The sequence below is a fragment of the Oncorhynchus nerka genome, linkage group LG18 (assembly GCF_034236695.1).
Source record: "Oncorhynchus nerka isolate Pitt River linkage group LG18, Oner_Uvic_2.0, whole genome shotgun sequence".
Taxonomy (NCBI): Eukaryota; Metazoa; Chordata; class Actinopteri; order Salmoniformes; family Salmonidae; genus Oncorhynchus; species Oncorhynchus nerka.
In genome coordinates, this window is record NC_088413.1 from 70417524 (window position 1) to 70430465 (window position 12942).

The following is a 12942-nucleotide window of genomic DNA, read 5'->3' on the forward strand; positions in this document are numbered from 1 at the left end:
TGATAAAACTCAGTTCTTGTCAGGGCCATGAGCTTGGATAAATGGTGTTCAGTAGAATGCAGTTCAGATGTGCTATATACTGTTCAATTGCCCTTTCCCCACTGTATTTCTCTCTTACGCTGTCATAGTGGCCAGCATTTCAGATCTATCACACACACTCCACCTTGTTTCCTGTAATAGATGGGACATGGCAGCAGATGAAATCCAAGGTCATGCTTTCTAGCTCTGCAGCCATTTATTAATTTGCTGAGGGAAATGAAGCCTGACATGAGAGAGCCACTCCAGAGGTCATTTGGGAGGGTAATCAAACTGATCCATTTACTGAACGATGTGGAAAGCATCCCATCTACACCGCATGAATGTGTGTCTGTGTGTGTGTGTGGGGGGCAAATTTTAGAAATTTGGCCAGCATCGTCCAATCAAATTGTACACACATGTTTACATCTATGAGTGAAGAGACTCTTTCACTGTGCTGTCCTAAGTGACTGTAAGACTTAACAGAGATAGATAATGCGATGCAACCTCTATTTAACCCATCCACATATACAGAATAATCAACCTTATACCCATTCCAGGGTCCAATCAATCATTCAAATAATAATGAATCCAGGCTCCATTTCTAATGTCCTCCTGGTCTGTAATTGATTTCCAGGAACTGAAGCAGAACAAATATAGACACAAATTGCCCTATTTTTCAGTCTTTAGACTGCTACATTAACTGGGAAATATATTTTTCATAAGAGCTTCTTAGAATGGAATGAAGTGCATAAAAACGTTCTACCGTAGCCATTTGCTATTCTTGAAATGAATTAGAGTTTGGTCCCCAGAGGGACTGGGGCCTGTTTTTTTGCTGATTCCACACTGATTTGCGAGGAGGGACAAGGCAAGCACAGCAGCCAGAGGTCCTGAGTGTGTTGTCAGCCGTGTGCTGTAAATGCATAGAATTACAATGTAAAAGTGCAGTATCTGTCTTCAACCTCTGTATAGAATACGCTGGACTGAATAACTAATGAATTGAACACATCAATTGGATGAGAAAGCCAAACAAACCACGGAAGTACAGTGAACATGAATAACAAGTCTTGTTTAATTCCTTGGGAATTATGACTCTGGGTCCGGGCACAGTAGCCAGTTCAAGCTCCGCCTCCAGAGAATGACATAAAGTAGTATGCAGATAGAAAAGAGGTGCAATCTGTACAGGGTTTAAAAACACATCTGAACCATATTCTTTACTTTGGAAGAGAAGTACAGTTGAGTTCCAATACAACCATTTCAAACTGAACACTCAAACTCTTCATATCTCTGCCAAGAACACAAGGGGTTATTCAAGTTACCAGGTCTAATTTCTATTTTGCTGGAAATTAGTCCATAGCGATACAATCATTTGAAGAGACTGATAAAAAAAAGTGACAAATTGATGGTCACGCGTCACTGGGTCCGATTTCTTGGGAGCTGTGGTTAATTCTGTCTACTGTGGTGTGGGCTGTGTTCACTCTGTTGCACAGCGGGCAGCCCTGCCTCCAGAGAACCCAGCCGTCTGGAACCCCACTGACACAAAACGGTCAGAAAAGTCTGATGTGCTGAACAAGCACTCACCACTCGCTATTGCACTGCAATTTCATCATCCGCCGCCCGATTTGATAGGCATGTCCTCTTATTAGAAAACCTGGGGGGTGGTCAGAGAAATCGAGAGCATCTTCATCAAAATGCAAGATGAAACACCCGCAGTGAGCACAAGGTCAGCTCGATTGCAAATTCTACAGTTATATAAATAATACATGTTTTGGAAGAGTACAAATGACTTCTATACTTCTGAGAAATCTGTCTCAATTGCTGGAATTTCAGCGTATTGGCAAATACTGTTACTGGGGTTTCTGTTCCTGCTTTCGTACCAATTCATTAATTTCGGGGTATGTACCTCACCCGAGGGGGACAGGGGGAGCAGGTAGTGGTGTCAATTCAGCAGCCTGATGGTCTGGGGTTAGAAGCTATTGGCCAGTCTTACAGTTTTTGCCATGATGCTCCAACAGTGTGCAGTGCAATGGCGATTGTGTCGTGATGCAGCCCGACAGTATGCTCCTGATGGTGTCCATGTGGTTTTTGACAATTTCAGCTCCTCTGAGATGTGTACACTGAGGAACTTGATGTTTTTCATCATCTCCATGGTGGCCCCGTTGATGAGGATGGGGGCATGCACTGACTGGTTCCTCCTGAAGTCCACAATCAGCTCCTTTGTTTTTCTGACATTGAAGGAGAGGCTGTTTACCTAGGACCACGCCGTCAGAGTGCCTACCTCATCCCTGTAGACCTTCTCGTCGTTGTTGGTGATCAGGCTTACTACTGTCGTGTTGTCAGAACTTGACAATGGAGTTGGAACTGTGTGATGCCATGCAGTCGTGGGTATACAGGGAGTACAGGAGGGGACTGAGGACACACCCTTGTGGGGTCCCCAAATTGAGAATCAGTGTCAAGGAGGTAATGTTGACTACCTTCTCCACCTGGGGGAGGCCAGTCAGGAAGTCCATGACCCAGTTGCATAGGGAGGAGTTCAGACCTTGGGCTGTGATCTTTGTAATGAGCTGATAGGGCACTATGGCACTATGGCATTGAAGGCCGAGCTGTAGTCCTTTTGTCTAGGTGGGTGAGCGGAGTGTGCAATTCAATGGCGATTGCGTCGTCCGTGTACCTGTCAGAGTTGTAGGCGAATTGGAAAGGGTCGAGTGTGTCGGTGAGGGAGGAGGTGATGTGGTCTTTGACTAGCTCTCAAAGCCCTTCATGATGACGGAAGTGAGTGCTAGGGGTCGGTAGTCATTCAGATCAGTTACTTTTCCTTTCTTGGGCAAGGGGATGATATTGGACATCTTGAAGCAGGTGGGGAAAGATATATCATAAAAATAATATACATTTCTTTCATTTTTGTCTTAATTTAAGGTTAGGGTTAGGAATAAGGTTAACAGTGTTGCTAAGGTTAGGGTTAATGTTAGGGTTAGGTTTAAAATAAAATATAAATAAGATAAAGCAATAAGACTGCTAAATAGTTAGATAAATTGTTAACCAATAGTTACCCGGAATGTCTACATTGACTACATTTATTTTTGCACTAACAATTTTCACTCATCACTGTTCCAGTTTATAATCTACCTAAAATTACATATCTACCTCAATTACCTCGTACCCCTGCACATCGACTCGGTACTGGTACCCCGTGTATATAGTGAAGATATCGTTACTCATTGTGTATTTATTCTTTGTGTTATTATTTTTCTATATCTTCCTCGTGTCATTTCTTTTTTCTCTCCGCATTGTGGTGAAAGGCCCATACATAAGTATTTCACTGTTAGTTTACACCTGTGTTCACGAAGCATGCGATAAATACAATTTGATTTGATTTCCTAGCATTCTTCTAAAAGGCTACTCCTGATCTGCTCCAATCAAGACCTTTATTCATTTCAACAGCTTGAACAATGGATTGTGTCTGGATAATTGTTTTAATTAGCAAAGTGCTCTTTACATTGCATTGAACCAGTTTAAGTGAAAAACCACCCATACTAAAATACGGCAGACACGTCACATGAAATAGAAAAATAAAAGAAATCTCTTTAACACAGACAATCCTCCAGGTGCTGTAAAGTAGTTCCAGCGGGCATTAGGCGGAAACCAATGAAACCGTGAGTCCTTCCGCTTCTGGCATTTTATTCTAACTAAATAATGCAATGGCAAGGATTCATTGGAGGAATCCATTAAAGAGGTCTGATATATAATGCTTAGATGCATGATCAGACTCTTATCACTTTCAGGGAGCAAGTTATAGTGCAATGGGAATAACTTTCTATTGTCATGTCTCTGACTAAGTGCTTAACCCTTTGGTGGCTTGTCGTATAAACTTGCTACGGAGTTCGGGATGCATTATACAACTCTTACATCTAGATATGATACAGATGGTGTATAACCCGGGGCTGTGTGTACTGTACAATGGCGAGATTGGGACACTGAAGGCAAGTGCAAGCTGTGGAATTAGCTTGTTGTTTCGCCGGTTACTGTGCAGCTAGTGCAGGCTAACGGATGACACATTTCTCAGCCCTGCCACCTAGACTTCTCATCAGCCAAACACACTGGTTACAAAGCTAGTATTACTCGATATGGACTCCAGAGGAAGGTCATAAGCGCAAAAAGTCATTATACAATTTGAAGCATCTGAGCGCTGAAAAAGAGAGATGATTTGTTTGATGCCAGCTATTTCTATTCTGGCTGGCTTCTTTTGAGGAATCCTCTCATTAAACATAGTCTATTGAAGAGCAAATGAGGTTGACAGTGTTCCATCATCTTGTCAAAGGCAACGCACGCTGCAGCGTTCACAGGTGGAGTCTTTAATGTGCTTTCTCATCCACTAATCTTCCTGTCAGTAATGAAGTCTCTGCTTAAGTGTGGGAGAGCAACTGTCATCTATTAGTGTCAGCCATTTACATTAATGGCGATGGCACGGATCACTTATTATTTCCTGATTAATAAACACTCTTAATGCCGAGCGTGTCCTCGTAGCCGTCTCAATAAAGTACAGCTTCATTTAACGATTAGCGTTAGCACTAATGCTAATATTGCTGTTTACACTCATGGAGGCAAGAACATTGGCTTTGTGTTGTTGTTAGCAGAAGAAAGGTTAGGTAATGTATGTATTTCCTTTTTTTAGTTAATTAATTAATACATATACCAATACATTATTATTCAACATCAACCTCCCACTTCCAAGGTGATAATATCATAAACATTTCACATTACCTTGATATTTGGACTTCCTGCAACACAAACAAGTAATCGAATTAGCTCACAGAATGAAGCACTATTGATTTCAGTAAAAACACAATCAATTTTAAGGGTGGCTAATGAAATTCCTTTACATTTGTGTGCTAACGCTGTTGTGTGCTAACGCTGTTGTGTGCTAACGCTGTTGTGTGCATGTTTTTTGCTCTATTTGGATGTTGATGCTGGGAGCGTGATGATATGAGGCTGCCTCCCAGACCACATAATAATGGGAGGCTTAAAGGTGATCTAGCCTCCCATTGATCAAAGCTGTTTAACCTGACATTCACTTAGCCCATCATTCTAACATCTTCTTTTTTTTTTGCCTTCAAATGCAAAAAATGTAACTGAATCAGAGTAAAACCCCAACTTGTCCTGCGGTCTAAAACATTAATTCCTTCTCCCTCCCTAAAAGAGATTCTTTTACACATGCAAACAGTCACACTTGTCTAGCAATACAACGTCTTTTAAATATTCATGTTAACAGAGCTTGAACCTCTGTCACCGTTACTTTTAGTTGGATTATGTATTGGACACAATTAGATTCTAGTGGCGGAGTACAAATAGCCTGGGGATGTTTGCATGAATTACGCCATGCCGGAAACGATTGTAATGTATTGTATTGCAGTGTTCACATTCTGCCTGTGTAAATCTCCCTCGGTCTCCAGACACTAATCCTTCCCGCAGTAAATTCTATGTTGTCTCATTTTGACGCCAGGCCTGGGGTTGTTTTCTTTTCAATAATCTCATAGGCAAGTATAACTTGATTAGACTACAAAAATTCAAGGGTAAAACTATTGATTGTATCCAAATGGAATTAATCTGAAATACAATTATGTTGGCCATCTTCTCCGGTATATATTTGTCTCTGGCTCTAAATCAACATCTCACATTCACATAGACTTAGAGGCAAACTCAATCCAATTATGTAGATAAATAGGACTAATCATGCAACACAATTTGAATATGAGCTTCACGGGCAGGTCGATAAGCATAATCATTCACCGGGGCCAAATTTACAGCACAATTTCAGATAACACAGAAAGAGAAAAGGGCAGAATTGTAACTATAAATAGTTAACATACGCAGTATAGGGATCCAGATAAGAGGGAGACATTTCATTAACTGAAAAAAAAACAGTTGATTAAAATACTTTTTCCTATTTACCACCATTTCCATAATTTATACAGGATGAGCTTCTTTGTGGAAAGGGACACATTATTGTTCTGAATCTTTCAGGCTTTATTTCAAAACGTAGTGATCCACAACCAAAGATCCAAGAAAGGACTTCACCCCCCATATTGAATAGTCATATGGTAATGTAGGTCATAATTGGAAGGGTAAGACACATCTTCTCACATTTAGATAGCTGCTCATTTCCTCATTCTCACTACCTTATCTTAAGGCTGCATGTAGACGTCTATTTATAGGCAGTAAATTCATTAAACACTGATTGTACCTTTGAAATTCTTAATGTATACAATTTCATCGGCAATGACAACAAATACTCTACCAAGTCTACATCTTGGTCAAGGCGATTCATTTAATGTCAAGGACATCCCCTAACACATTGTTTTTTGCAAGACACATTTCTTTCTGAAAATCAGCCATATGTTTTCCCTTTGAGAGATCTTGCTCTGAAATTTGGTGACTGATCATGTTTGCTTATCTGGTGGCTAGATAGAGAGGCCTGAAACCTCTTGATCATGGAATCAATCTCGATGGAAACACTAGCATTCCTAGCGTATTGTAATGCTGAAGGAGAGAAACTAGGTCGTGTGGAGTAGTTCGGTTTAGTCAGCAAAATAAACTAGGATCTGTGTGGAGTAGTTCGGTTTAGTCAGCAAAATAAACTAGGACCTGTGTAGAGTAGTTTGGTTTAGTCAGCAAAATAAACTAGGACCTGTGTAGAGTAGTTCGGTTTAGTCAGCAAAATAAACTAGGATCTGTGTAGAGTAGTTCGGTTTAGTCAGCAAAATAAACTAGGACCTCTGTAGAGTAGTTCGGTTTAGTCAGCAAAATAAACTAGGACCTGTGTAGAGTAGTTTGGTTTAGTCAGCAAAATAAACTAGGACCTCTGTAGAGTAGTTCGGTTTAGTCAGCAAAATAAACTAGGACCTGTGTAGAGTAGTTCGGTTTAGTCAGCAAAATAAACTAGGACCTCTGTAGAGTAGTTCGGTTTAGTCAGCAAAATAAACTAGGACCTGTGTAGAGTAGTTCGGTTTAGTCAGCAAAATAAACTAGGACCTGTGTAGAGTAGTTTGGTTTAGTCAGCAAGACAGTCTAGGCTGTAACATACTGTTCCACAGTCACCACATACTGGATAGAAACTACAGGAGCTTTCACAGACCAAACATGGCACAGCATGACAGTCTTCATAGACAACGAACCCAAGCTCAACACATGCTTATAGTCTTCAGTGAGATCTACTGGGCTACAGCTCTAGATATGAGGGTGTTCATAGAGACAGTACCCAGCACAGCTCAGTATAGAAACGTACACTGCTTAAACCTCTGGAGGTAGGTTACAATGATCTGGGTCTGATTGACAACCCATCAATTGTCAATTATAAAGGATCTTCAGCTACATTTTCAACAGTGTAAAAATAGCAGTTTTTAAACATAGCAATCCTAGAAACTGCTGAAACTGAAAAAAAGTCAGGTCTGGTGCAAAATGTTCAAGGGTTAACTTCCACAGCCTTAAAGGCCCAGTACTGTCAAAAACATGATTTTGCTATGTTTTATATACAGTACCAGTCAAAAGTTTGGACACACCTACTAATTCTACCTTTTTTCTTTATTTTGACTATTTTCTACATTGTAGAATAATAGTAAAGACATCAAAACTATGAAAAAATACACATGGAATCATGTAGTAACCAAAAAAGTGTTAAACAAATCAAAATATATTTTACATTTGAGATACTTCAAAGTAGCCACTCTTTGCCTTGATGACAGCCTTGCACACTCTTGGCATTCCCTCAATCAGTTTCATGAGGTAGTCAACTGGAATGCATTTCAATTAACAGATGTGCCTTGTTAAAAGTACATTTGTGGAATTTCCTTCCTTCTTAATGCATTTGGTGCTAATCAGTTATGTTGTTACAAGGTAGTGGTGGTATACAGAAGATAGCCCAATTTGTTAAAAGACCAAGTCAAAATAAAGAAAAACCCTTGAATAAGTAGGTGTGTCCAAACATTAGACCTGTCATGTATATGACTGGATGACCTATTCTGTTGTAAAACTGTTCCGATTTTGTGAAAGAGTTGACGTCATAGGTTTCATATCTGAGGTACAGTGTGACTACGCCCTGGTTCTGCAATGTGTGTTCTCTTCAATGTTTCCTCACTCATTGGTTGTCAGAGGTGTCAGGTTTGCTTTCTCTCCAGGTCTCTTTGGGGCTCAGCTCTGAGAAAACTCTGGCCTGGTACCTGACACACTTCTAATTCCACTCCGCCTCCCGGGAATTATCCTAGGTTTGCGTTTGGCTTTCTCATTTGAACCCCTGCCAAATGGTACAGGCTGAGGAACCACCACATTCTTGCTATTTGAGTCAATCTCTCTCTCCTTCTCTCTCTCTATCTCTTCTATCTCTCTCTCTCACTCTCTTTCTGTCTTTTTCCCCCTGGTTCACTGTTGAACATCCAAAATGTGGATTGCAAAACAGATTGAAATATTGGTTATTTGGAGGGTAGGAGTGGAGGGGTGGGTAACGTTCACTCATTAGAAGTATATACTCTCTGACACACCAAGTGGAGCTTTCGTACCTCTGACAGCGAAGGAGAGACAGAGGGAAGGAGAGAGAGAAATGGAGAGGGAGAAGGAGAGAAAGAGAGGGAGAAAGAAAGAAAGAGAGAGGGAGAGAGAGACAGAGATTGTGCTCCTATGCAATGGACAGGGAAAGATTCATGTAGATCTCCAAATAAGGAAGACATTAACATTCATTAGCACCTCTTTATTTTTCCCTGAGTGACAGAGGAGTGGAGATAATGGCACAGTGATTTAATGATTTTAGATTTCTTCCTCTCATACTCTCTGCTGCCACCGTCACCTCCCTCCCTCCCTCCCTGCCTCCCAGCCTGCCTCCCAGCCTGCCTCCCTCCCTCCCCCAGAACACAATCAGCAGATAGATTTAGCCCCATTTTTTATGAATTCCTCACAGACCCAGCTTCACATAATTACACCCAATTCTGCCACCTTATCTCTCAAATTAAAAAGATTAGATTATTTGTGAAAGAAATGTATGCAGCGTCTCTCAACAGACAGACCCAGCCAGGACCTCAGTATTGTTGAAAGTGCCTCATTTTAATATATTCATATACCGTTTATTCTGAGTCTCCATATTGACTCTGATGGAGAAGGTGTATTTTGGCACCAATATCTAATATCAACAAGCCCCACGAAATACATGATTGGTTTAGGTTGAATATATCTCCACAAAATACTAAAGTTCTTTCAAGAATCCACTTAAAAGAGTCATCACTGCTTTTCTTTGCTATCTGGTATACAATAATTGAGAGTCGTATTAAGAGTAATTTATGTATGCAACAAAGAATATGGCCACAACGAAGGCTTTATTGTGATTCAGTCTTGAGCATAGACTGCTATGCCTTCTGTATTGTTCCTTATCACAGCAATGGAATACCTCTTCCCTTGTTCAGATAAAAAATACAGCAAGCACAGTGAAGTGTTGTGATAATAATTCAGCCCCTTTGTTACTATTCAGTGAAGTTTAAATTGTCTTTGTCAAGAAAAAACTGGATTATCTCAGGTTTTAACTTTGCCTGACAATAATATAGCGTTTCTGTTATTTGCCTCCATTCATTTATTTATAGTCCTTATCGTCATGGCAAAATGTTAACAAAATGACTTGAACATACAGGAGTGAAACAATAGTGGAAAACTGTAACAAGATTTACTGAAACAGACCGAATAAAAGCAGCTTGATTTGACATGTTGACAAAGCAACAGTTTAATTTAATTAGACCTGCTATTGTATGACATACTATCACTCTGTTCAATCTAATGCACAAACTCACATTTCCCATTGAAAATATCTTATAAATCAATAAAAAATATATAAAGTCAAAAAAGATAAGCGTTATGAGGTTAATGTGAAGAAATATTTTGGATTATTTTACCTGAAATCTTGGACCCATGATAGTCTGTTAGTCAAATTAGGTTTATCCTAATGAGGATGCATCATTTCCTTTGTGTGATGACCTGCTGTAAAGTGATCAGTGATGGCTTTGGGAAGAAACAACACTGACCTAATGTAATTCTTAGTGTAAGGAAACCAATCAGCCCTGCGTCTAACTCATCCCTAACATCACAACCACCACTGTAGACATTAGCTTATGCCTTCACCCCACAGTGTCACCAATTGATTAGCTGATTGAGATCCCATTAATTCCGGGTCAGGCCTTAAGCTTAGTCTCCAAGCAGAAGCCCCCTCTAGAGGATTAGTGTCCTACTGATCAGATGTATATTTTCATAGGGAATTAGTGGGTGGGCTGTCATAGCGAGTCATTGTGGTGAATTGATTTGGGTGGAAAGAGGTGGAAAGAGAGGGTGAGAGGAGATGAGGATTGGGTGGCGTGTGCGGTTGATGATGTTGAGCCGCGTGGTTCCCGCCTCATGGCGTTATCACCGAGATGAGAAGCATGGCATTCTGGGTAGCGGGCCTGAGCTCATCCTGTCACACTTAATCACTGCAAAAAAACTCGTTAAGCAAAGGGGTGCGAGAACATGTGTTTGTCCTTCAAATACACGACTGCCATTCAATCGGCATCATTACGCAGCCGATGAAATCGCTGTCTATGTGATCTTAGAGATTCGTAATTGAATCGGGTGGCGATGCCTTTGATAAAAGCATTAGCGTTTTTGGTATACAATAAGTTTTGTATTTACCCTGTTGTGTTACAGTATTTAGATTTTCCACAAGACAAGGTTAATACGATCATTATCCAGTTTCACGAGCAGACTGTTCTTAAATACAGTTGACTTTGGCACTAAGTCCTATAGAGGACGATGTTGAAATGAGCTGTTCATCTTTGAAACATCATTAAAGGTCCAATGCAGCCATTTTTATCTCAACATCAAATAATTTCTGCTTAACAATTAAGTACCTTACTGTGACTGTTTCCAATTAAAATGGTCAAACAAGGAGTTAAAATTGCTTCATAGTAAAGATCAATTTCTCAAGCAAGCATTTTGCTAGGACTGTCTGGGAGTGGTCTGAGTGAGGGGCCTAATTGGAGGAGCCTAATGGGAGGGATGTGTAACCTGAAAACTAGCTTTATTGGCAGAAAGGTTTGAAACTCTCTTTGTTATTGGTCTACGTGAACGGATGATCTCCACATGTGTGGTTCCCACCTTGAAGCATGGAGGAGGAGGTGTGATGCTGTGGGGGTGCTTTCCTGGTGACACTGTCAGTGATTTATTTAGAATTCAAGGCACACTTAACCAGCATGGCTACTACAGCATTCTGCAGCGATACGCCATCCCATCTGGTTTGTGCTTAGTGGGACTATTATTTGTATTTCATCAGGACAATGACTCAACACACCTCCAGGCTGTGTAAGGGCTATTTGACTAATAAGGAGAGTGATGGAGTGCTGCATCAGATGACCTGGCCTCCACAATCACCCGATCTCAAACCAATTGAGATGGTTTGGGATGAGTTGAACCACAGAGTGAAGGAAAAGCAGCCAACAAGTGCTCCGCATATGTTGGAGCTGGTCGAGAGAATGCCAAGAGTGTGCAAAGCTGTCATCAAGGCAAAGGGTGGCTACTTTGAGGAATCTTAAATGTAAAATATATTTTGATTTGTTTAACACATTGTATTCATAGTTTTGATCTCTTCACTAAGAATTCTAAAATGTAGAAAATAGTACAAAAAAAGAAAAACCCGTGAACTTGTGATTTGTACACGCTTAGCAAAAAGAAAGGTGCTCTCTAGAACCTAAAAGGTTTATTTGGCTATCGCCATAGGATAACCCTTTGAATAACCCCTTTTGATTCCAGGTAGAACCCTTTTGGGTTCCATGAAGAACCCTTTCCACACAGGGTTCTACAGCCATATGGTCCTCTTATGGGGAAAGCAGCAGAACCCTTTTGGAACCTTTTGTTGTTAATAAGAATAGCTCATTGCCCTCCAGGAGAATTTGTCTAGCCTATATGTTCTGTGCATTCAATACTTTCAACCAAAACTTCTATTGGTATCTGTTTTGGTTTGAACATGGTTGGCTGCTTTGTGTGACACATTTGAAACAGCTGCATTTTTTAGTTGCATCATGCACAACCCTTTGCACCAATTACATGTACATGGGTAGCATACTGTAGGACACAAAACATTGGGACAAATTGAATTAGTAATGGAATGTTGCAACATGCGGTAATCTCTTCTTAGATCTATTGGTCCCACCAGTGCTACATTATTTCCAGAGCAAGACTCCTAGCAGATATGAATATTCTCAGCTAGTTCTAGGTAATTCCCCCATAGCTTTCCCAGTGCATTCACATGCATTTACCAGGCAGACACAAGTCCTCCGGCGTATTGAGACTGCTGCGGCAGACACACAGCATGCTCACACCCCTTGTCATACTGAGACCACTGCAGACTCTAAAGAGTTGGCTCTGACAGGGGAGTCTGTACCTGCGGGGTGAAATGTGTGTGTTTGTGTTTAAGGGAGAGGGGTGATACTGAGCAGTGCCAATCTCTAAGACAGACAGACTCAATCTCCCATGTGCACTGAAGTGGCAAAGAGCACCACTAATGATAAGTCATGGTTGGACAGCTCACAGTCACAAGGGAAGCTTTTAACCCAAACATCATTAAAAAAAAACTATTAGAAAGCAAATAAAGTTGAGGGCTTGGTTCATATTAGATAGTGGATCCTTTAACCTCAAACATCAAATGTCAACAATTTAGACCTTGTAAATTAAAAAATAAGAACATGAACTGGCATGTTCTAGATCTGAAGTCACAAGACTGAAACGGACACTCACTTGGATGAGGAATATAGGAAATGACAAGCCATCAATTCAACTTGATTCCAAGGCATGCAACAGTAACAGTATGTTGACTACCAGCCTTAATCAGAGAGAGTTTATTTGCTCTCAGTAATCTTCAAAGGGGGGGAG